Source organism: Protopterus annectens, chromosome 11.part0, assembly GCF_019279795.1.
Source record: "Protopterus annectens isolate FY-2018-M chromosome 11.part0, PAN1.0, whole genome shotgun sequence".
Taxonomy (NCBI): domain Eukaryota; kingdom Metazoa; phylum Chordata; order Ceratodontiformes; family Protopteridae; genus Protopterus; species Protopterus annectens.
The window spans coordinates 1,026,563,999-1,026,586,681 of NC_056745.1; positions in this window are offsets into that span (position 1 = coordinate 1,026,563,999).

Here is a 22,683-nt window from a genome sequence, read left to right on the forward strand (position 1 = left end):
TATGCAAGAACCTGATTACCAGTCTCACCTAATACTTAGTGCAGTATTTACCATGACTGTAACTTATAGGCCATCTAGGGCAGTAGCAATGCAGTAAAATATTTTTTCTTTCAGTGCAATACATGCAAATTCATAAATTAACCATAGTTCAATACTCTAATGTTCACAGTGCAATACTCAATGTCTGTTTCTGTGCAAGGATCAATGCAATGTCTTAACCAAGTACTTGTGCAATACTAAAGTCTCATGCAAGTAAGTGTTCAGTTCAAAAAGTGTTGAAATGTGTTTCTAATTATGTGCAATATTAGTCTGTCTACCTGCGTGTCTGTGATGTAATAGCCAGGTGTTACATGTGCAAATGTCTGTGAAAATAGTCTATATGTTGTCTGCAGATTGAGTCTAGAGATATGACATTTCGTTCAGTTTTTGCACTTATGTGATTTCTGAATGACAATAAAGTTTACTTTGACTTTGATATATATATATATATATATATATATATATATATATATATATATATATATAGTATTTATATATATATTTTATATATATATATATATATATATATATATATATATATATATATATATATATATATATACAGAGAGAGAGAGAGACAAAGAACCCAAAACAAATACAAATGTACCTTGAAAACACAAACAGAAAATCTCCCAGTGAATACCATAATATTATCCAAAAGTTAAAAGTAAGATTTATATAGCATTAAATAAACCACTGGTGGGGAAGCAGCAAATAAACCAGCAACCAAGAAAACCACTTCCAAGCCGATAACTAGTCCCCGCACACTCACGTGGAACCAACAGATAAGAAAGATGCTACGATCATTAGACACTCTTCACACACTTTATTGTATAAAATAACAAACAGTCAAGCGCTTTCATCAAATAGACTTCCTCAGAACAATAGTTGTCCGAAATCACTCAGCTTTTATACCTTAGATCAATTAATTAATCAATTAATAAACTCATTAAGCTCTAAAAAACACAGTGTTATTAATTTATGTATATACTTGTTGGAATATTTTTTAAAAAATCATTTGATGACACATAAAACACATAGAAACACATAAAATAAAGATGAGAATATGATACTTAAAAACTATAAGGGGTAAATTCAGTAAAATATTATACTTTAAATTTTTTCATTTTATTTTGTTAGCTCTGTATCTCAGTTCAGGTTTAATACTAATAGCATCATTAATGCCTGGAAATTCACTTGCATTGACCATAAGTTGCCACCTAGTTTCTGCCCTAAGCAACTTGTTGGTCCAATCCCCCCCTCTGGGATCCTTACTAACTATTTCCAGGATACCAAACTTAAAACCATGGGTAGGATTACTTTTGATGTGTTTGTATAGGGCATTTTTCTCATCCATTTTCATAACACTATAACAGTGTTCATAAATCCTACGGTTCAACCTTCTTTCTGTTTTTCCAGTGTAGAAACATTGGCAAACCGTACAGAGGGCTAAATAAACTAAACCTATTGTGGTACAAGAGCCAGATACAAAGTTAATCTCAATCCTAAAGGGACCCAATCTCACTTTGGGGGTCTCCAAAATATATTTACATTGTTCAGTATTTCCAATACTTCCTTATTCCCCTTAAACATGACCCAGTTGTTCTTGATAATCTTTTTTTACTTCTTCAGATGTTTCCCCATAGGTAAGAACCATAGCCTGGGTAAAATCCTTCAAGTCTTTGGGATCTCTTTCCATAACTTCCTCACCCGTCCCTAATAATGGAATATATCTACTATTCCATTCACTCATGACCTGGTTCCTGATTTCTTCCAAAAAGTCCAATGGATACCCCCTATTCAGGAACATATCCATTACCAATCTGGTTTCCTCTTCTGCGTATTCCATCTTGGAACACATCATTACCACCCTCACCATTTGTCCTTTAACAATGTTTCGTTTAATATATGGGGGGTGGTTACTTGAGTATTCCAAATAATCATTGGAAAACGTGGATTTTCTGAAAATTTTGGATTGAAATTTGTTAGTTTCAGAATCCTTGGAAAGTTGAACATCTAAGAAGGAAATCTCATTTGAATTGCCATTACCTGTAAATTTGAAATAATCACACACTTGGTTAAGGTATTCCATAAAGGAATGGAACGACTCTACGTTTTTCCATAAAATAAAAAGGTCCTCCAAAAACCTAAAATATAAATTCCAATTATTGTTATATATCGAATTTAAAACATATCTTTTTAAAAAATATTCAAACAAGTATATACATAAATTAATAACACTGTGTTTTTTAGAGCTTAATGAGTTTATTAATTGATTAATTAATTGATCTAAGGTATAAAAGCTGAGTGATTTCGGACAGCTATTGTTCTGAGGAAGTCTATTTGACGAAAGCGCTTGACTGTTTGTTATTTTATACAATAAAGTGTGTGAAGAGTGTCTAATGATTGTAGCATCTTTCTTATCTGTTGGTTCCACGTGAGTGTGCGGGGACTATTTATATAGCATTGCTATACCACAACAGACTTCCTCACCAAGGAACCAAAATATATCTGACCCGAACAATACTTGTTTCATCTATAAATTAGATACCTGTCTGATGTCTTACAAACAAGAAATATCAGAATTAATAGTTGTACAGAAAACTGTAATTGTATATTGTTTCTTCTCATTGATATCTCTATTAACATTTAGACAACAAGCAGAGATTTCATCATTTCCTTTTTAACTAGTATGTTTATACCTTGCTTTATTTTTATGTTTTTTATCTCATGTACCAATAGTTGTAAAGATATTTACCTGCCCTTTGTGTCTGTCTGCATCTGTACTATCACTAACTACTATATTTTGCCTAGATCTTGTTTCCTGTCATTCTAAGTTTCAGTTACATTTTCACTAGCTGAGGGGACTGCAATAACAGTGTGTGCTACAGCATTAGCAGTACCAATAGATTCCATAGTATGTTGAAGAGAGGTAAATGTTCATTTCATTCTGTCTTATAAGATTTCTGGGAAATCAAACCAAAAATGTCCTGACTTTATACATTTTGAACAGTGCCTCTCACAGTTAGTAATGGTATGTCCTACTTCTTCACATTGCTAACACTAATGTTTGTCACAAGCATTAATTGGATGATTCAAAGAACCACAAAAAAACATGTTCTGTCCCTTGTATTGGACATATGCCTTATAAACATTAATCACAATAGCACTAGGTATATGTTAATATTATAAGGCCCTGACAACTATAGAAACATAAGAGTAAGAATTCAATAAAATTCCACCATCAGAATTTAAATAACATGCACATCACAACCCTGAGCCCACAAATGTCAGTTATCTAAATGCTTGGAAACATCATGAGCTACTTTTCAACATGAAGAAAAAGAAAATAAACAAATGTCTCATTCTTTTACATCTGGAGTCTTAAATTGTAAAACAAGACAGTGCTTTAAGGAAATGTTCAAATTCCCAAAAATCAGAAATTGTTCGTGGAAAACACATTTTTTAACTTATATTTTTGTAAAAAAAAAGGTGTCAGCCGTGCCAGAAGTCTCAAATGTTAAATCAGAATTTGTATATCTGCCCACATGTATAAATGCATAAATGTTCTTAAGTTAAATACCTAAAGGCACAACAACATTGCCCCATACTTCATATATATTGATTATAGAGTCCTTTTTGGATGTGATTCTTACCACTGGTAATTTTTTTAAACTTGGAAGTCATCAAAGAAGTCTGTGTAGTGTTTTCTTCAGTAACACTAGCATAAGAAATGTCATATGATGATTGGAAGACTGTTCCTCAAACTGCATGTTAGTGTTTGATTTCCAAATAGATTCTGAAGCACTGGAAAGAGATTTAAGGTGTAATGTCCTCAATTCTACTTCACCAGGTACATCATCCAGATGATCTTTAATTTGGCTCCATGATGCCGCGTCATATTCAGTAGACTGTCCTTCACTCTTCATATCCTTTAAAACAGCATCAGACCACCCACCAAAAGATAATGTAGTAACTGCATTATCAGATACAGCACAAGGCATTTCAGAATTGCCTTGTTGAGGAATAACAGCATCAGCCTCTTCTCGTTCCATACTGTAGCCTCTCTAACCCCACTGAAGATGACCAGAAATGAAATTAATAGGGCCAAATTTCCCCTAGTAATATAAATATCACCTCAAGTCTCCCCTGAAAATAAACCAGAAGCCTAGTGGGACTAACCCAGTCAACAAAAGGATAAATAGATAGATGGATAAATAGATAGAGAGATAGATAAATAGATAAATAAATAAATAAATACATGTGGATATTGGAAAAAGAATATAAGCGAAAGCATGAGAACACAGTTTGTAATGCAAGTAAGACTGAACAAAAGGAAAAATAAGGTGGGTAAAAAGTAACAGTGATAAAATGAAAATATTTTTTTTAATGCAGAAGATCTTAATGGGATAGAGCAAGAAGAATTTGTTCAGAAGATGACTGATTCTCCCAGATGTGAGAAGGACATTATCAATAAGTCAGTGAAAGTGGATAAGTTATATAATCAATTGCAAGGGTTGAAAAGGTTAGTCTTCAAGCACAAATTGTGGGGGTCATTTTTTTAAGTTTCTTCTGGAGAAAAGGAAGATACATCAACACAAATGCTTTGGTTAGTTTCACCATTAAGTATCCCTTTATCATGACCAGCTCCTCATCTTTAATGGCTTTAGTCTGAGTAAGTTTGGTGTTATAATACCTCTGAAACCATATTGGAGGCTATAAAATGTGTTTATCTGTGAGGCTATTCGAGTACTTAAACTGAAACTATGTGTCACAGAAATCTGGACACTAGCAGGAGTACAACTATGGGATGGTAGGTGCAATGGAATGATCACCTCTCTTGTGGATGCTAGTGATGTTATTTATCTCCTGGGTGCATGGGAGCTGGAAAAAAAGAAGTTTATGAGGTGGATCACTGAGGAAGGCAAAATAAAGAAGTTACTCTAATGAGACAGAAATCAAAATTGTTAAAACGTGCCATAACATGAACCATAATGAATGTGAACATGTGTATACAGAGGACAGAGAGAGATAAAATGATAAGAATATGGAGCACAGGATTTTTTTGTGTCTTATATGTTGTTATATGATCTTGACATGAGTTTTCTGTCAGGATTACCAAAAACAGAGGTTAATGAAGTTCGATCTTATCTTTGACCATATACTTTCTGGTAAGAGTACAGCAAGCAGCTTTCCTTTAAATTAGCTGTACTACACTCAAAAGGAAGATCACACATGGCTTTTTTTAAATCAAGAAATAGAAAGTTTAGTGTACTAGAAATAAAGCAAATTATCATGGCAGCTTTAAAGTCTTTGTGCACCTCTCATCTCTAACTACACAATACTCATATAGAGGAAGTTACATTGACAAGCCCTGATTATCCATACTTCTATGTATAAAACTTCTGGCCAATAAGCATTTAGATCTGATCTGTCTCAGCTCATGACTGGAGGTGAAAGCTACTAACCTGAATATAAGCAGTGCAGAAAACCTGTAGAGTCCTGCGACTACAGTGAGCAACCAATCAGGAATTAGCACTGCACAACGATGTAAATGAATGGCGCTGAAACTTTAAAGGCAATCGTTGCTTACGCACCAAAACTGTTTACCTCATAGTACTCGACGACTGCAGATATAAACAATCATTCCTCATTATTCAGGTGTGAAAAGGGCATGTTGCTTCAGCTTATTCTGAGATAATTTTCATTGTAATTAGTTTGGATAACTCTTATATGCTTGACTTTACTTGCTGTGTGTAATTGTGGAGCTTTTCTCCCCAGGCCTCCACTGAAAATGGAACTGGTCCAGTTGGATTATCCCAGTTAACAAGTGACCACCTTCTCACTTATATAGTTAAACAAAAAGCCATTAATCCACAAATACCATTACTCAGAAAAGTCAGAAACAAAAATGAATTTGACCCTGCCAAATTTCAGCAGGAACTTAACTCCTGTAATTAGTCGATGCTAATACATCTCCTCTGGAGGATGCAGTTGCATATTTTAACAATAAATTTCTTGAAATCCTTGACTGGCACGCACCTGCCCACTTTAAGAGAACTAAAGCTAAAACTGCACCTTGGCTTTTTAAAATGTCCCTACTAAAAATCAACAACAAAAATAAACTTTGGGCCAGATGGCGGTCCACTGTACTCCCCAATTATCATGTTAAATACCGACAAGCTAGGAATTAAACTAAAAGATCCATCTTGAATGACAAAAAACAGTACTACTGTAATCTGCAGACAGCCAACCAGAACAACCCTCAGAAATTCTGGGCTGGTCTGAATAATCTGCTTCACCCTGGTATCATAGCAAGACTTTGTCCCGTTCGATTCTCAGCTAGAGCATCTTCTGTGTGGAGGCATACGTGAATGGGGCGTGCCTTCGTTGAAGGTTGTGCATCAGGGCTGGTAACCCAGTACGTAAAAATCCACTACCAATCATTAGCGGACCGGAGTTCCGCTGTGGTGACCCCTAACCGGGAAAAGCCGAAAGACACAAACAAACCCCGGTAAAACATCTAACCCTATCCCAGCTGCTACTAGTGACAAATCCCCAGAGGATGTCTCAAACAGTTTTAACCACTTCTTTACTGAGATAATTCAAGCTCTAGCCAGCCAATTACTTCCTAGCTCTTCCAACCCTGATAGTGCCACCCATTTAAACTTACTCTCTTTCAGTTTCCAACCAGTGCCCATTTCATGTATTTGTAATTTAATCAAAAAACTAAAGCCCACAACACTCTCCGTTGACCAACTCCCTGCCGAATACCTTCAAAAATCAGCTGATGCTATTGCCTATCCAGTTTCTATACTAATTAATCGTACCATAGCTGAGGCTAAAATTCCCACCATTTGGAAAACATCCTATGTAATCCCACTACATAAAGGAGGTTCCTCCACTAAATTCTCCAATTATAGACCAATAGCCATACTTTCTCCACTTGCAAAGATCATGGAAAAATGTATACAAAAACAACTCATGCACCACCTAATCCAGAATCACTTCCTAACCGATACCCAACATGACTTCCATCCACACCACAGCACGACCTCCACCCTTCTAGCCTTTACCAGTACTATCAATAACAACCGTGACAATAATCAAATATCCTCAGCCCTCTTCTTGGATCTTTCCAAGGCTTTTGACATGGTGGATCATCAACTGTTGATATATACCCTGCAGACTTATAGCCTTAACTCTAAAGCCCTTCAGTGGTTTAAATCCTACCTCAGTGGGAGGCAGCAGGCTGTTATCTGGCAGAACAAGCTGTCCATCCTATTACCTACCACCCTTGGAGTCCCACAAGGCTCCATGCTTGGGCTCTTTCTCTTTTCCATATTTATTAACAACCTACATACTGTCATCCCTAATGTTAATTGTATCCAATACACTGATGACTCCACCCTGATTTGTTCAGCTACATCTCCTGCAGACTTGAGGTTTGCTACCCAGTCCACCTTTAACATTATAGAAAACTTGCACTCTGAACGTCGAATGTTACTAAATCCCAAAAAAACTAAAATTCTGCTATTTTCACCCACACAAAGGTCTACAACTTTTACCTTCACCATAAAAGCAAAAGATGGGACACTTATCTCCCCTGACCCTTCTACAAAACTACTAGGTGTCATTATTGATAACAACCTAAAATTTGACCTACACGTTAATCAAGTGATCAAGACCATCAATAAAAAACTTGGGTCACTATACAGAATAAAAGCCTTCTTAACCCCTCCAGCTAAGATTGCCATTGCTCACACTTACTCTCAACCCTACTATATGCTTCCCCCCTTCTCTCTAATCTAAATAAGTCTGTACTTAACAGACTATCAACATGTTATAGTCACATTGCCAGGTTTGCCACTGGCCTGCCTTTTAGAACACACCACTGCATCAACCTTAAACAACTTGAGTGGTTAGAACTTCCCAGTCTTATCCAATTTAAACTTCTGGTTGTGGCCAAGAAAATCCTCCTAAATCCAGATAATACACCTGCCCTTAAAAATATTATTACCCCTATAGCAATTCAAGACTACTTCGATCCTCAAACAAACTACTAATTCAAACTATCAAAACTAGCAATGTAGCTGGTGACTTCCTCTTTGCAAACACTGTTGGCAGAATCTGGAACCTACTGCCAGCTGAAATTACATTGCTCTCGTCTCTAACTCAATTTAAAACCAGATTCAAACAACATCTGGCTCTAAACTAGCTTTGCCACTGTAACAAGCCTGGCTAACTCATACCTCATATATAAATAAATTCTTAGTCAAGTTACTGTTAATCTTCTTTCTCTCATGACTTTATCCGGGGGTTAACCCTTACCAGTGAAATTGTTATTCTGTCTTTGTAAACATCAAATCTGTAAAGTGTCTTCATTTATGTTTTAATTGTTGCTGTTTGTCTTGGAGCTTTTCTCCCCGGGCCTCTGCTGAAAATGGATATGATTCCAGTCGGACTATCCCGGTCAACAAATGTAAAATAAAATAAAAATAAATAAAAATAAACAGAGGTAAAATAAAATAAAATAAATAAATAAATTCATTTTGAATAACATTTTTTACCAACTATAAAGAAAATTGTTTAGGAAGGTTAAAGGGAGAGCTCCAAATGAATGGTAATATATGGTACTTTACAAACTTGATTATTTCAAAGCAGTGGTTTTATACACATTTTATCAATAGCATATTCTTTGTGACTGATAAAGTATGGTTTGTTAAATTTCAGAATTTTTTTTGCAGTTTACTTTCTCTTACAGTTTGACTAGTGTACATTTTCTAGATGTAAATATGACCTTTGATAAAATTAGGAAGAATGGTTCATCAGAGATATATAGAATCCATATTTCTGTAGCAATTACATCCATGCCAGGACTGGGCATACTTAATGTATCAAAAGAAATGTTATTACGAATCAGGCCATTAGATTGTCCAGGTTGACCACTTCTGATCCTGATTTTATGACTAAGTTAAACAATTTGAAATTATAGGGAAATGATTTTGGCTGAAATAACTGGAATGTACATTTAGAGAACTCTGCTCTTGTTAAAAAAGTGGGTACTCCATCAGGATTCATTGGTAAGAATGGTGGTAAACTACAAAGTTTTTTGGAAGCCACCATTTACCTGACCACACATCTGCCACAGTCAGAAACATTGGTACATACTGCTGTGGTATTAGTAGTATCACTATGTAGATAATGGTCCATTTCGGTTTTAGCACACATTGGTTATTTTTTTTTTCTTTTTATGTACTGGAAGATTTTCTTGTGACAACGCTTTTATGGTCTTAGTTTATGTGTTTAGTTATTTAAAGTTTGTTAACTGGGTAAGTGGCCTGGTCCAAGGACCCTTTTTAGCCATGACTTGGTCCAAATGAGCAAATACAGAATACAGACAAAAACATATAGTTCGAAAATCAGAATAAATATAAAGTTTTGCAGTGGTACTCACAGCTTTCTAGATTTTTGCCTCATATTTTTAGTCTGTTCCTCTTAAAAGTTGTGATTTTCTGACAAATCAGTGGGATCATCTGAGGACTGAAGTCACTAAATAATGACATACATTTGAGTTTCAGTCTTCAAATCCTTCAGAAAATTCATGGTAACACAAACTCTCTTATTCTAGCAACAATCTCTAAGTTTATAATAGCAAAATAACCTGTCCCTATTTTGGGCCTTTGTGCCCCCATTTTATCAGGCTTTGTCCTAGCACTAAGAGGTTGAGAGGTATGAGTAGTACAAACAGTTCAAATGTATATAAAGAAGTGATGTAGACAAAAGTGATGAAGTGTATACAAGATAATCAAATACCTAAAACATGTAGTTCAAATAATCATATTAGATACAAAGTTTTGCAGTGGTATGTAGAAGTTTATATACATATAAAAGAATATAACCATGACATAAAGGTTGTCAAGGGGTGGCTTTACATTTGTAATCAAAGAAGAGGTTCAAATGTTTAGACTTATGAACACATATGAAAACACTGGGAATTAACCAGTTTCTCTGAAGCAGTTACATTTTTTTGTTGAGTAGATAGATATGAAGGGACTTATTGAATTGTTTCAGGGTGTCAATTTGTCTAATCCCTTCAGGCAAGGAGTACTATCTTGATGGAGCAATGCTGGACAAAGATCTCTCAAACTTAGCAAGAATATAAGGTGGCATTTGTATTTGTAGGCAATCAGAATTCCAGAGGGAATAGAAAGGAGTCTCTTTTATCAAGTTGTTAAGAAGGAGGAACAGTATCTTGCATGCAGTAGTTTGAAAGTAAGTCTGTTAAGCAAATGAGAAACCCTAGCACCAACTGGCAGCCATTTCCCTTTTCCTACTGTATGACAATGATGTTCATTTTTGCTTAAAAGGTGAAAAAAACTGAAGTATTAGATTTTATGCAAATTGTAGCAGATTGAAATTATGCGTAGTGCAGAGGGTAGTGATAGACTGTCCAAATTCTAATCTGGGAATTTGTACATTTATGGCTATGGATCATCTGACTTTAATAGTATGGAAGTTATAGATTTTGTATGAATTTTTTTGCAGAGAAAGCATTTTATGTATTTGGTGCTCATTGGGATTATGAAAGATGAGGTACTGATCAAACAGCAGATCCAGACATGTTTGATCTTTGAAACATGGAAATCACGTACCTGAGAGGTCAGTAACAATGATATGTTTTGTAAAATTTAATTTTTTTGGTACACAAAACAATATGCCATAATTCTTTTGAATGTCAATAGTAAATATATTGTTATAAATCAATTCCAGAAGGAAGTGAATTCATTTTAATTTCTTGCTTGAGATGGAAAAGACTATGAGTGGCTCTTGTAAGGACAATATCATCTGCATATCAGATGCAATTTACTGTGAGGGAGGTCACATGGAAGAAAAATTTTATAAAAAGAGAAAAAAGGATAGGACTAGCAACAGACACTTGAGATAAATCTTTGCAGGTTGCCCTAGAGATGTAGGTGTTATTTGGCCTAAGAAGGCTAATGGAGCAGTTGGAGAGAGAAGTCTGAAACCATCTGCTGCCATGGAAAGTTAAGGCTTTATCTTTTAGTTTGTGAAGTAAGAGAGAGAAGTCAACAGTATCAAAGACTTTTCTAAGATCAAGGAAGATGGTACCAGTTAGTTTGCCTCACTCCATGTTAGAACTGATGGGGTCAGAGCAAATAGATATTTGTAACTGTACTGCAGTTGGGACAAAATCAATGCTATTATTAAGAATGTCATATTTTGAAATGTATTTGCTCATGGATGTTCTTTTCAAGAAATTTGCTCAGGGGTAAAGGTTGGAATAAGTCAGAAGTTATTATCTGAGGGAGGAGTTTCCACTTTGGCAAAGGGTGGGACTAAAGCATGTTTGTAATTATGGGGTAGCATGTTGGTAGTGAGCTAGAGAAAGACTGAATATAAATGAAAGAGACTACTAAGTAGTTTTCTTCCTAGCTTAAAATGAATGGTCTGGAATTCCAGTTTTTTTTCTACTTTAGACCTAGTAATGGCTTTGAAGTGAAATGGGGGTACTGAAAAGGGAGGATGAAATATAGGGTGCAAGTAAATAGTGTAATGGGTATTGCAGATGCTGTTTTTTGGTTGTGAGATAAGAAAGGATGATATGCCAAGTTTTGAACTGATTTTTGAAAGTATAGGAGAAGCAAGACTATTTAGGGCTTTCCAGTGCTTCTTAGGGTGTCAAAGAGATGGGTTACCAGAAATAAGCCCAAAAGCTACGGAAACCCCCCCATTCTGGTGGAATCCAAAATTAAGCAATTTGTACAGCAAAATAAAAAAAGTCACGTTCATGGAACTAGGAGATATAGCAAATCTTCTGGCTGACAAATTCATCTCCAGCTTTAGCCTGCTCTCATCCCCAGACCCCCTCCAGGAAATGCTATCTAACATAACATCTCCAACTATCAGTAGGGAGCAGGTCTTAGATGCTCTGTCTAAGGCCAAGAAAACAAGCAAATGGGTCCTGATAATATCTCAAAATGCCTCCTAAGTCATCTGAAATGTGACCTGTAAGGGCCACTGGAGTCACTATTCAACCATTGCCTCAGCACAGGTTTTGTGCCACATGAATGGAGGACCGCAACAGATATCTGTCTGCACAAGTGTGGACCATCAATGCATTACAGAAACTACAGATCCATTAGTCTGACTAGTCTCATGTGCAAAAAATTATCATGGAAATGATTAATAATGACATAGGGTACCTTCAGACACTGGAACCAACCCAGTTTGGTTTTGTCAAAGGCAGATCATGCCTTCTAAACCTGGTAGACTTTTTTGAGAAGGTCACTGAGGTAATGAATGAGGGCAATTTGATGCATATTGCTTATCTTGACCTAGGTAAAGCATTTGATCCAATACTCTACACAGGCATTGTAAACAAACTCACTGAATTAGGCATAAACCCCTATATAACTCATTGAATAGCCAGCTGGTTAACAGAGGGACCCAGAAAGTTAGGATTGGAGATACCACCTGCACAAAGATGCTGGTCACCAAAAGAATTCCCAGCGCTCCCTGCTGGGTCCACTCCTCTATGGCATCAATTCTGCAGAAGTCAAGGCCAATGTCAAGGACCTCTGGCTTACCAAGTTTTCAGATGACTGTGAGTTAGGAGCAATCATAGAAACCCCCAAGATACTAACATCTTTCAGGAAGGTCTAACACAGATAAATGACTGGTGGCAAAGCCACAGCTTAAACTTGATGCCAAGAAATGCATTATAGCATCTTTTATAGTTTTGCAGGTTCATAAGTTAAGTACTAGGCCAGCTGTCTTTCTGGCACATTTTAAGACTAGCCAATTTTCCTTTATGTGCTCAAAATAACCTATCCCATTTGTTTATAGATTTTACTTTCCACTTAACCATCCCATGGTTGATAATTATATATTGCACCAAATAAGAGTAACAGGGATCATACCATAGATAATTTTAAGAGAGCCATGCATAGGATAAAGCATTTAGGAGGTGCATCTGTCCATTAGTAGTAAGGAGTCAGTCCTGTGGTAAATTTCTGTCTCCCATCCAAAGATCTAAGTTGAAAATGGGCAGGGATGAACTTTGTTTTATTGGATGGGGAGTCTGTTCCATACCAGCGGTGTTGATGTTGCAGAAGAAGTTTAGATTCCTAGGCAGAGTAGTTTTGATGCCATTTGATTTATTGATGCACAGTAAATCCATCAGTAATGGGTTGGAGGATGTCTTGTATGCTAGACACAGGTCATCTCTAAGCAGTCTGTAGGATAACAAGTATAGTGGCAGGGCTTTGACTCACTCCATGTAGGACATGTTGTTTAGGCCTTGTATCCTTTCAGTAAGGTATCTCTGTCAACATTCCAGCTGTTGCATGTGACTGGACAGATTATATTCAATAACTGGCCAGCTAAGGGCTGAGTAAAGGGAAACAATGACATCCCTAGATCTAGACACAGTCCCTGTGCAGTATAGAAGGACTTTCTTACAACAATGGACACATGTTGGCCAAAAGTTAGGTCACTGTCCATATAGGTTCCAAAATCCCAAACAACTGAGTCAACACTTTGGGGATTATTTTCAAGTTGGTAGTTCCCTGGGGTAGATGACTTTGAAAAGGATGCAATGATGTATTTTTTGGCATTTAGTTTCAGACCATGGTTTTGACACCAGTTTTTTATGAGAAAAAACGTCTTCCATGATGGCTAAGTCATTTGGGCATTCAATGACTGCTTCTAGCTTGCAGTCATTCTCAAACTTAGTCAGCCAGACCCCTTTAGTATTGGATTTTACTTTGGGAAAAGTAGATGCCAAACAGGAAAGGTCCCAACACAGAATTTTGGGAGACTCAGCTGGTGATTGGTCTCATTGTGGAGGTAAAGTCCCCTATTTTGATTATCTGCTTCCTATCTGTGAGACTGTTGGCAATCCAGCAGGTCACATAGGGGTTTATTCCCAGTTTATTAAGCTTTTCTGCTATGCCTTAGTAGGGAATTGTGTCAAATGTTTTGGTCAGGTCAAAGTATGTAGTCGGTACCATTTTGCCTTCATCCATTGCTTAGGTGACCTTTTAAAAAAATCCACAGGTTGAGTAAGCATGACATGCCCTTCACAACTCTAAACTGAGATGGGTCTAGTGTTTGGAGGTTCCATATATACTGATTGATTAATTCCATACATTTGCATATGAGACTGGTCAGACTTAAGGGTCTGTAATTGCCTAGGTCTGTGGAAGGCTCTCCCTTATGCGGGGGAGTAACTATAGTTGTTCTCCATTCACTTGATACAAAACTTGTGTGGAGGTTGAGGTTGAGACTGAACAGTGTTGTTAGGTGTGTGTCTAAATCATGCTTCATGCAATTTAACATGCACCCAGGGATACTGTCATGACCCATTGATATTTAGCTTTTGATAGCACTTTTAGGACTTGGTCTTGTGTGATAGCTGGAGGTGAGCCAGTTTCAAGTATATCTTGAGGGATAGATGCAGGGGAGAGAGGGATAAAGTTAGAATTAAATTTATTGACCAGTATGTTAGCTATATCTTCAGCCTCAGTTTTGGTAGCATCATTCACAGTCAGCTCAGTGCATTGCTGCAGTGTGCTTTTGAAATTAGGAACATAACTAAAAATGCCTTCTGATTGTCTTTGACTTGAGAAGCTATATTAGCCTTACACTTTTCTTTGGTGGATTTTATTAAGCTCCTGATTTGTTTGTTTATTTCAGTGACAATGATTGTAAAATTCTGGAAAATAGTCTTCTTACTTTTAAAATTATTTTAGATTCATAGGTAATAGGTTCATAGATTCACGAGTAGTTACTCATCTAATGACCCCAGGGCAGGCTTTTTAAGCCTAGCCATTCTTCTCAAGGTGAGAATCAAACTCTGTACTTGTTCCTATGGTGTACAGCTGCATCTAGTGTAGTGGTATACATTTCTGAGTATTCATTGGAATTAACTGGGTTTGTTGGGGGTTTGAAGCTTGTCAATGTTTCACTTAGGAGTAGGTAGTTTATCTTAAAAAAAATTTAGAAATTTCTGAAGGTACTTTAGGTAGACAGGATCTCATAATAGAAAATCAGATCAAGTAATGAAAACATTTACCTGTCTTTCTCTGTCTTGCAGAACTATTACAGTGTAATACTGTGGAATACAATGTAAAACAAAGTGCTATGACAGTTTGGGAAGTCAGCCACCCAGAGAAACTACCTTATTGATAAAATACCCCTAAAAGTAGACACAGTAGTGAGAGATTTGGAGACTTGAGTAGATAGTAACTGGGCTTTTGAACAAACATATATCTAAGGTAGTAAGAAAATCATTCTATGTCACTCAAGTAATAAGCATGGGCATAGCATCTCGGTGCAGGGAAGTCATCATGCCACTGAATTCAGCCCTTGTCAGACCCATTATTGAGTTTAACACCCCCTTCAGTATGTACCTGACTATGCACATGCAACAACTGGAACGTCCACAGAGGGTTCTCACAAAAAGAATACAGGGCATAAACAAAATGCCCTATGCAAATTGCCTCAAAGCCTTATCTCTGTTTCCCAAGACTGCTGAGAGTCGATTTATGCCTGGCATACAAGGCATCCTTGGATTCTGCTCTGATGGCTGTTTTGTATATCCACAAAATGAACAGCACCAGATCTACTAGATCTAAGGCTCTAAACATTGCTTAAGACTTAAACACGACATGTTGGAGGGACAGGTATGAATCTCAGAAAATCTTGATTCTTTGGAATAAGGCTTACCCTCTATGTGAAGCAGAGTCCATCCCTAACCCCCTACTCAAGTGCAACCAGGACCAGTGAATGGGAAATTGAAAATTCACCCATGGTTTCACACCTATGTCTCTGATGGAGAGAGGCAGCCAGAAAAAGAACTATTAAATCATACCCTAACTTACATAAACCCCTTAAAGTAACCTTTAAGGCACAATAACTTGTGGGATACAGTTAAGTTGTATGGCTAGGCTTATAAAGGCCCTAGTAGTTGTTAGTATAGTATACACCCATGAACCTATCAACCTATGAAAAGAGTGTCAAAATGTTCTTTTACATAATCATTCAGCACATACCGTGAAGTAATGTGTGCTCTAAATTGTATGTTCAACTTTTTCCACTTCTGTACACTAACATTTTGAATACAAATTCACATTCTGGCTTGCACTCTTTTATCATTTAATTTTTTTTAGCAAAGTCCTGTGTCCGCTAAAATATTTTAAATGCAACACCACTGTAAATAGTTCTTTATCAAAATAAATATGAAATCTGAATTATTTCACTACAAGCCTAAATGGCTGAATTATTTCATCTCATCTCGTATATGATACCTACCACTCTTTAGTTTCTCATTTACTTTATACTGGGTTTTTAACTGTGGGGTCCTTATAGTAGTAAAATCCCACTTTCTCGTGGTGTCCTTCTTGCTTATCACTCCTGCAATATGTTTTCTGCTGACATTCTTGTCTTCCTTTGCAGATAGTAATTCACTAAGCACCACATCTCCTGCGCTACCATGGCTCTCTCTCCCTCTCTGTAATGTCTTTTTAATTTCAGGGACATCTTCTGCTTTATTATTTTCTGCATCTGAAAATGCTAACGTGTTGAGAGGTTCAGTTAGCTCTATTTACTCAAACCAGCACCTCTCTGACTGTGATTCTGGTTTATCTTCAGTTAACATTTTTAATAAAACTTTATTTGTTAATCTACCTTCATTTACCATTTAAAAAATGCATCATGTTCCATGCCAGGCACCTTTTCAGCTTTCATATCAGCACTCTTGTTATTGTAAACACTATCCCTCACCTTGGCAACAGGACCAGCAAACTCCCTAACCCTGTTCAGAATTCCCATTCCTTGGCTACATTTTCCCCATCTGTATAAACCTAGTCTTGAGTGCCCCTTAAAATAGGTTACAAGCCTATTAGGATTAACTAAGTCAATAAAATAAATCAATAACTGTGTAGTAAAGCAGCTGTAATGTTTATATATTTTATCAATGTGCACTATATTGCCTCTTTTAGATCATAGTATGTCACTGCTGTTTTAATATTGTACCTATCCCATAATGCCCTGGATTTTTAAGCCAGTGTGTTTGAAACAGTTGACATGTTAACATTGGTTATGTTGTGCTGCCATGCTGTGTAGAACAAAAGTTACCTGTCTGACTAAAACTACAGATGAATACTTCTGGGTGACTATTGGTGGTCACACTGACATGATGAAAGAATACTGAAAAAATACTGAACAATTTACAAACCACTCCAAAACTACCTGAAATGAATCTGCCAAGCTCAATCAATTTTGCCTCACAGAATAATTTTACTGAATTTAAATCATTCAGCCCAGAAAAAAAATAATTTGTTTGATTTATATATATATATATATATATATATATATATATATATATATATATATATATATATATATATATATTTTTTTTTTTATTGGGATAGTGCACTGATCAATATTGACCGATTTCAGGCTCAGCTGGGGTGAAATAGAAAACATTTTACAAATAAAAATGACTGAAATGTTAGCAATAGCAGAGTAGTTCAATTTAATTACTTTGAGAAACTGTGTATGTATGTTACAGCAAGCAAGGAGAGTGCAATGTACAATATTTAGATTAATTTATAAAGTGGCTCAACCTTCACTCGTTCTGTAAGAGGAGAGGAGAAGAGAAATGGAAAGGAGATACGGATAGTGTGTTAGGTGATATGTCCTGTGTTGAAGCAGAAGCATTTGGCTTGCATGAAGAGGTGCTTCTTGTGTTGCATTCTGAATTTTGAGTAAGTGTTGTTTTAATTTAGGATGATGGGTAGAGCTTGCCAAATAATGGGTATCTGAGAGGGGAATGAATGTATAGGGATGTGAAGTTTGGTTCTAGGAGTAATGAGAGTTGGTGTGGCTTGTGAGTTGTGTTCCAGGTTGCATGAGTAGGTCTAGAGATGGAGTAGTTTGTAGATTTGGGATCCTGACAGTAAGACAGATCTTTGCTTTATCTTTAGGCATTTGAATTTTTCTAGAGTGTTACTCTCAGACAATTAAGTTTGTATTTAATTGGCACATGCTGTTGGGGATTGTTTGAAGTGTGGAGTTGCTCTTGGGTGTGGATGTAAAACTGGTAGTCTATATTCTAGTTGTCTTCTCCTAGGTGGGCTGCCTTTCCATGCTGATGAGCCTCACCTGAGTGAACCAGTCACCCACCTTCACCCCTTCTCCTGTCAGAACAAATGGTTTTCCTGGGCTTTGGAACTAAGCCTCACATGAAGGCCAGCAGCTGGACTTCGGTTGTCAGAGGCATGCCATGGGAGCATTTTAGAGATAGTAGATGCTTATCCTCACTACCAACCCCGGCTATGACAACCTTGGAAACCATCTGATTTAAAACCTCCACTGCCTTGCAGCAATACCTAATCATAGTGAAGGTTCGGGAGTATATTCTGAGGACAAATCTGGAGATGGAGCCCCCAAGGCAGTTTGAGGTTTACTCAACCTTACTCTGGCACCTCTTGTGATGATACTTATGCCAAGTTGCCTTTCTCTTGGATTACATCAGTGACACGGAGAGGGGGAACTTGCTGCTGGGTATCAGTTGTTTCCTCAAAATCCACTTGCTCAAGCCTGCACTCTGGACAGGATACTTCAGCATTGCTATGTGAGTGGTGACACAACATGGGAAGTAGCAATTACTGGTAATAAGCCAATGCACTCAACTGGCATAGAGTGAGACCCCTGGGGCTGCTTCTGATGGTGGGAGAGATCCCTTGATCTCACTGGGCAGCTACTACCTCCCTTAAGTTGGTTGGGCAGCTCCTAGCCAAATAGGTGCTGCCTCACCATAGTCCATGGGTGTGTGGGGCTTAGGAAACCCCCAACAGGTGGATCGTTAACCATACATGTGGAAAAACAAAAAAGCAACAAAATAAACCAGCCTTCAGGCTACGCACATGGAACATAAGGATGATGACTCCAGGCCTTATGTAACATCAACAGAATGTCAGTGATGCTTGGAAGACAGTAGTCATTAACAGTGAGCTGAGCAGATTGCAGATGGACATTGTGGCTCTTCAGGAAACAAGACTGTCATCCATTGGATGTCTCAGGGAGAAGGGCTTTACTTTTTTTCTGGTGCAAGAATCTTCCAGATGAGACCAGGGAACATGGTGTTGGTTTTGCAGTCAAAAACAACATAATTGGCTCAGTCATACCACCAAATATGAAAAATGAGAGAATGATGAAAACTCAGCTACAAACACCAGTTGCCATGGTCCACATCTTCAGCATCTATACGCCTCCTTTAACTTCTGTCAGGAAAGTCAAGGACAAGGTCTATGATGAACCTATTGCTGCCACCAGTGAGATCTCTTCCCATTAACTGTTATTCATTGCTGGCAACTTTAATGCCAGAGTTGGCACTGACCATCCAGCTTGCAATTCTGTATGAGACAATTCACAACAGGAAAGATGAATGAAAACAGACAGCATTTCCTTGAACTTTGTTCACGATATGACCTCTGCACAATCAGCACCTTTTTCAATATCAAGCCCCAGCACAAAGTTTTGTGGCAACACCCAAGATGGAAACATTGACACCAGCTTAGATGGTGTCAGTGTAATATGCAGTTACCATAATGCAGGCTGTGACACTGACCACTTGATCATGTGTAGTGAGGTGAACATCCAGCTGTGAAGGTTATTTTCCTTTAAAAAGGAAGGGAGGCTCACATTGACATAGGCAAGACTTGTGACCCTTCAAAAGCATGCAAGTTTGTTCAAGCACTTGAAGATACCTTACCCAGATGGCACTGAGACAGCAAGAGCTAAGGAAAACTGTGGAATGCTATCTATAACACTGCATTATCTGCCTTTGGGAAGAAGACAGACAAGTGTGCTGATTAGTTTGAGGTCCACACTGAAGTGCTAACACCCTTGATTGAGAAGAAGAAGAGACAGGCACTGGCTGCATACAGCTCCTCTCCCAGTGACGAGAACATGAAAGCACTCTGGTGCTCATTGTCAAGTGCAGCAGGTAGTTCAGTGGTGTGCGAATGATTATTGGCTCTAGCTTTGCTTCAAGATTTGGCAGGCCATGTAGACTGGAAACATGCGAGGAATGTACAATGGGATTAAACAAGCCATCAGTCCATCACAAAGGAAAATGCTCTACTTAAGTCTGCTACAGACAAGGTCTTGAAATGCAGAACTAAGCAGATGAAATGCTTGAGATAACACTACTTGCAGCTGCATGCCAGAGAGACCATAGTTACAGTGAAAGCCTGAATGCCATTGAACCTCTGCCAGCTGTGACTGAATTCGATGCTAAGCCCACCTTGGAGGAATTCAATGATAAGCTGAAAGCACTCTCTTCTGGAAAAAGCCCTCAGGAAAGATGGTATTCCTTCAGAAATAGTTAAATGTGCCAATGGTATCCTAATCTCAGAGCTGCCTACAATACTTTGCCAATGCTAGAGAGAAGGCAGTGTACCACAAGATATGAGGGATGCTAACATAGTTACTATCTATAAGAATAAGGGAGACAAACGTGATTGTAACAACTATTGTGGCATCTCCCTTCTCAGTACCATGGGGAAGCTGTTTGCATGTGTTCTCCTGAAGTGGCTCCATGTTCTTGTAGAGAAAGGTTAGCCCGAATTTCAGTGTGGATTCAGAGTTGAATGGTCTACTATAGATATAGTTTTCTCTGTTAGGCAACTACAAGAAAAGTGCAGGAAACAGAACAAATTTCTGTAATATTGCCTTTATTGATCTTACCAAGGCATACAACTTCATAAGTAGGAAATGTCATTTTGTGATTCTGGCAAAGACCGGCTATCCTCCAACACTGCTTAGCATTATCAGGGATTTCCATGAAGGCATGAAGGAGCTATCATGTAAGATGGATCTACATCCAAACCTTTCAAGATTCTCAGTAGAGTGAAGCAGGAGTGTGTACTGGCACCAGTATTATTTGGTATGTCTTTTCAGTTCTGTTGAAATTTGCTTTCTGAACTGCTAGAGAGGGTATCTTTTTCTGAACTGGAACAGACAGCGACCTCTTCAAACTGCCGAGGCTTAGACTGAAGACTGAGGTGCTTAGGAAGCATCTAAGGGAGCTCCTTTCCACTGATGAAGCAGCTATAGCTGCTCGCACTCAGCAAGAACTTCAGTCACTCATGACTCGCTTTGCTGATGCATGTATGGAATTTGGCCTCGCTATCAGTTTAAAGAAGATCCAGGTGATGGACCAAAATGCGGACAATGAGCCATCACTCAGGATGAGTGACTATGAGTTGGAGGTTGTCCATGAGTTCATGTACCTAGTCTCTACAATCTCTGACAACTTGTCCCTTGATAACTAGATAAACAAATGCATTGTAAAAGACACCACAATGCTTTCCAGGCTAATGATAAGCTCACTGTGCACACCAAGCTGCAGGTTTACACAGCCTGTGTTTTGAGCACATTACTGTATGCCAGTGAAACATGGATTTTTCTTTCAAAACAGGAGCAGCAGCTGAATGCATTCTATATGAGCTGCCTTAGGCACACACTTGGTATCTAATGGCAGGACAAGATCCCCAATAGCACAGTGCTTGAGACAAAGGGCACAACTTCCATGTTCACCCTCCTGAAACAGGGGAATATGTGCTGGTTGGGTCATGTCACATGCATGGCACATGGCTGAATGCTGAAAGACCTCCTTTTTGGAAAGCTGGAGTCTGGAAAGAGGCTGAAAGGGTGGCCCAAATTGCACTACAAGGACATATGCATGACCTCAGTGCTTTTTCCATCAACATGAACATCTGGTATTGTCTCACCTCAGACAAGAATGCCTAGAAACAGAAAGTGAAAGAAGCTCTCACTTTGTATGAAATAACCTTGGCAAGGAGAGTAGAGGATAAGAGAGCCCTCAGGAAAATCTGTGCCCACAATACCAGATTGACATCTGCCTACAGCTACTCAAAATGCAGAAAGGACTGCCACTCTCACATTGGATTGCACAACCACAGAAGATACTGCTTGAACCAGTTCAACAGGGGAGCAAACCCATGATCCTTTGGGTCAAAGGATACCTACATATTCTAGTTGAGGGAGAAGAACTCCTTTGCTGATGGCTTCTCTAACTGGTTGAGATAGAAAAGAGGAAATATTTTTGGCCCAGAAGAGGAGAGAGTTTATTTTTGCTCTCACTCTGTCTATGTGGAAATGGAAGTTTGGTGGCTGAGCAAACCATAGGCCTAGATATTTGACAGTGGAGGTTGTGTCTGTGATATGGTTGTATACATCAAACAGAGTTAAAGTGTCAGGCACTTGATGAATTTTCTATGGAGTTCCAGAAAGCACAGTATTGGTCTGCAAGGGGTTGAGAAGCAGTTTATGGTTTATTGATAAAGCTCATGTAAATCTGACTGGAGGTAGAAGTGAATGTTGACGTGAGGATGACTTGATCGGTAAATCACCACTTTGTCTGTGATGAGTATGAGTGGGAACTAGGGGAAGTCACAAGGATGTTTTTTTAATAAATATACAGAAGAGATGTGGGGGGGGGGCGTACAAATAGATCCTTGTGGTACACCTTTGTTTATAAGCACAGATTCCTATTGGGAAGGCCCAATTTTAGCTCTGTAGTATCTA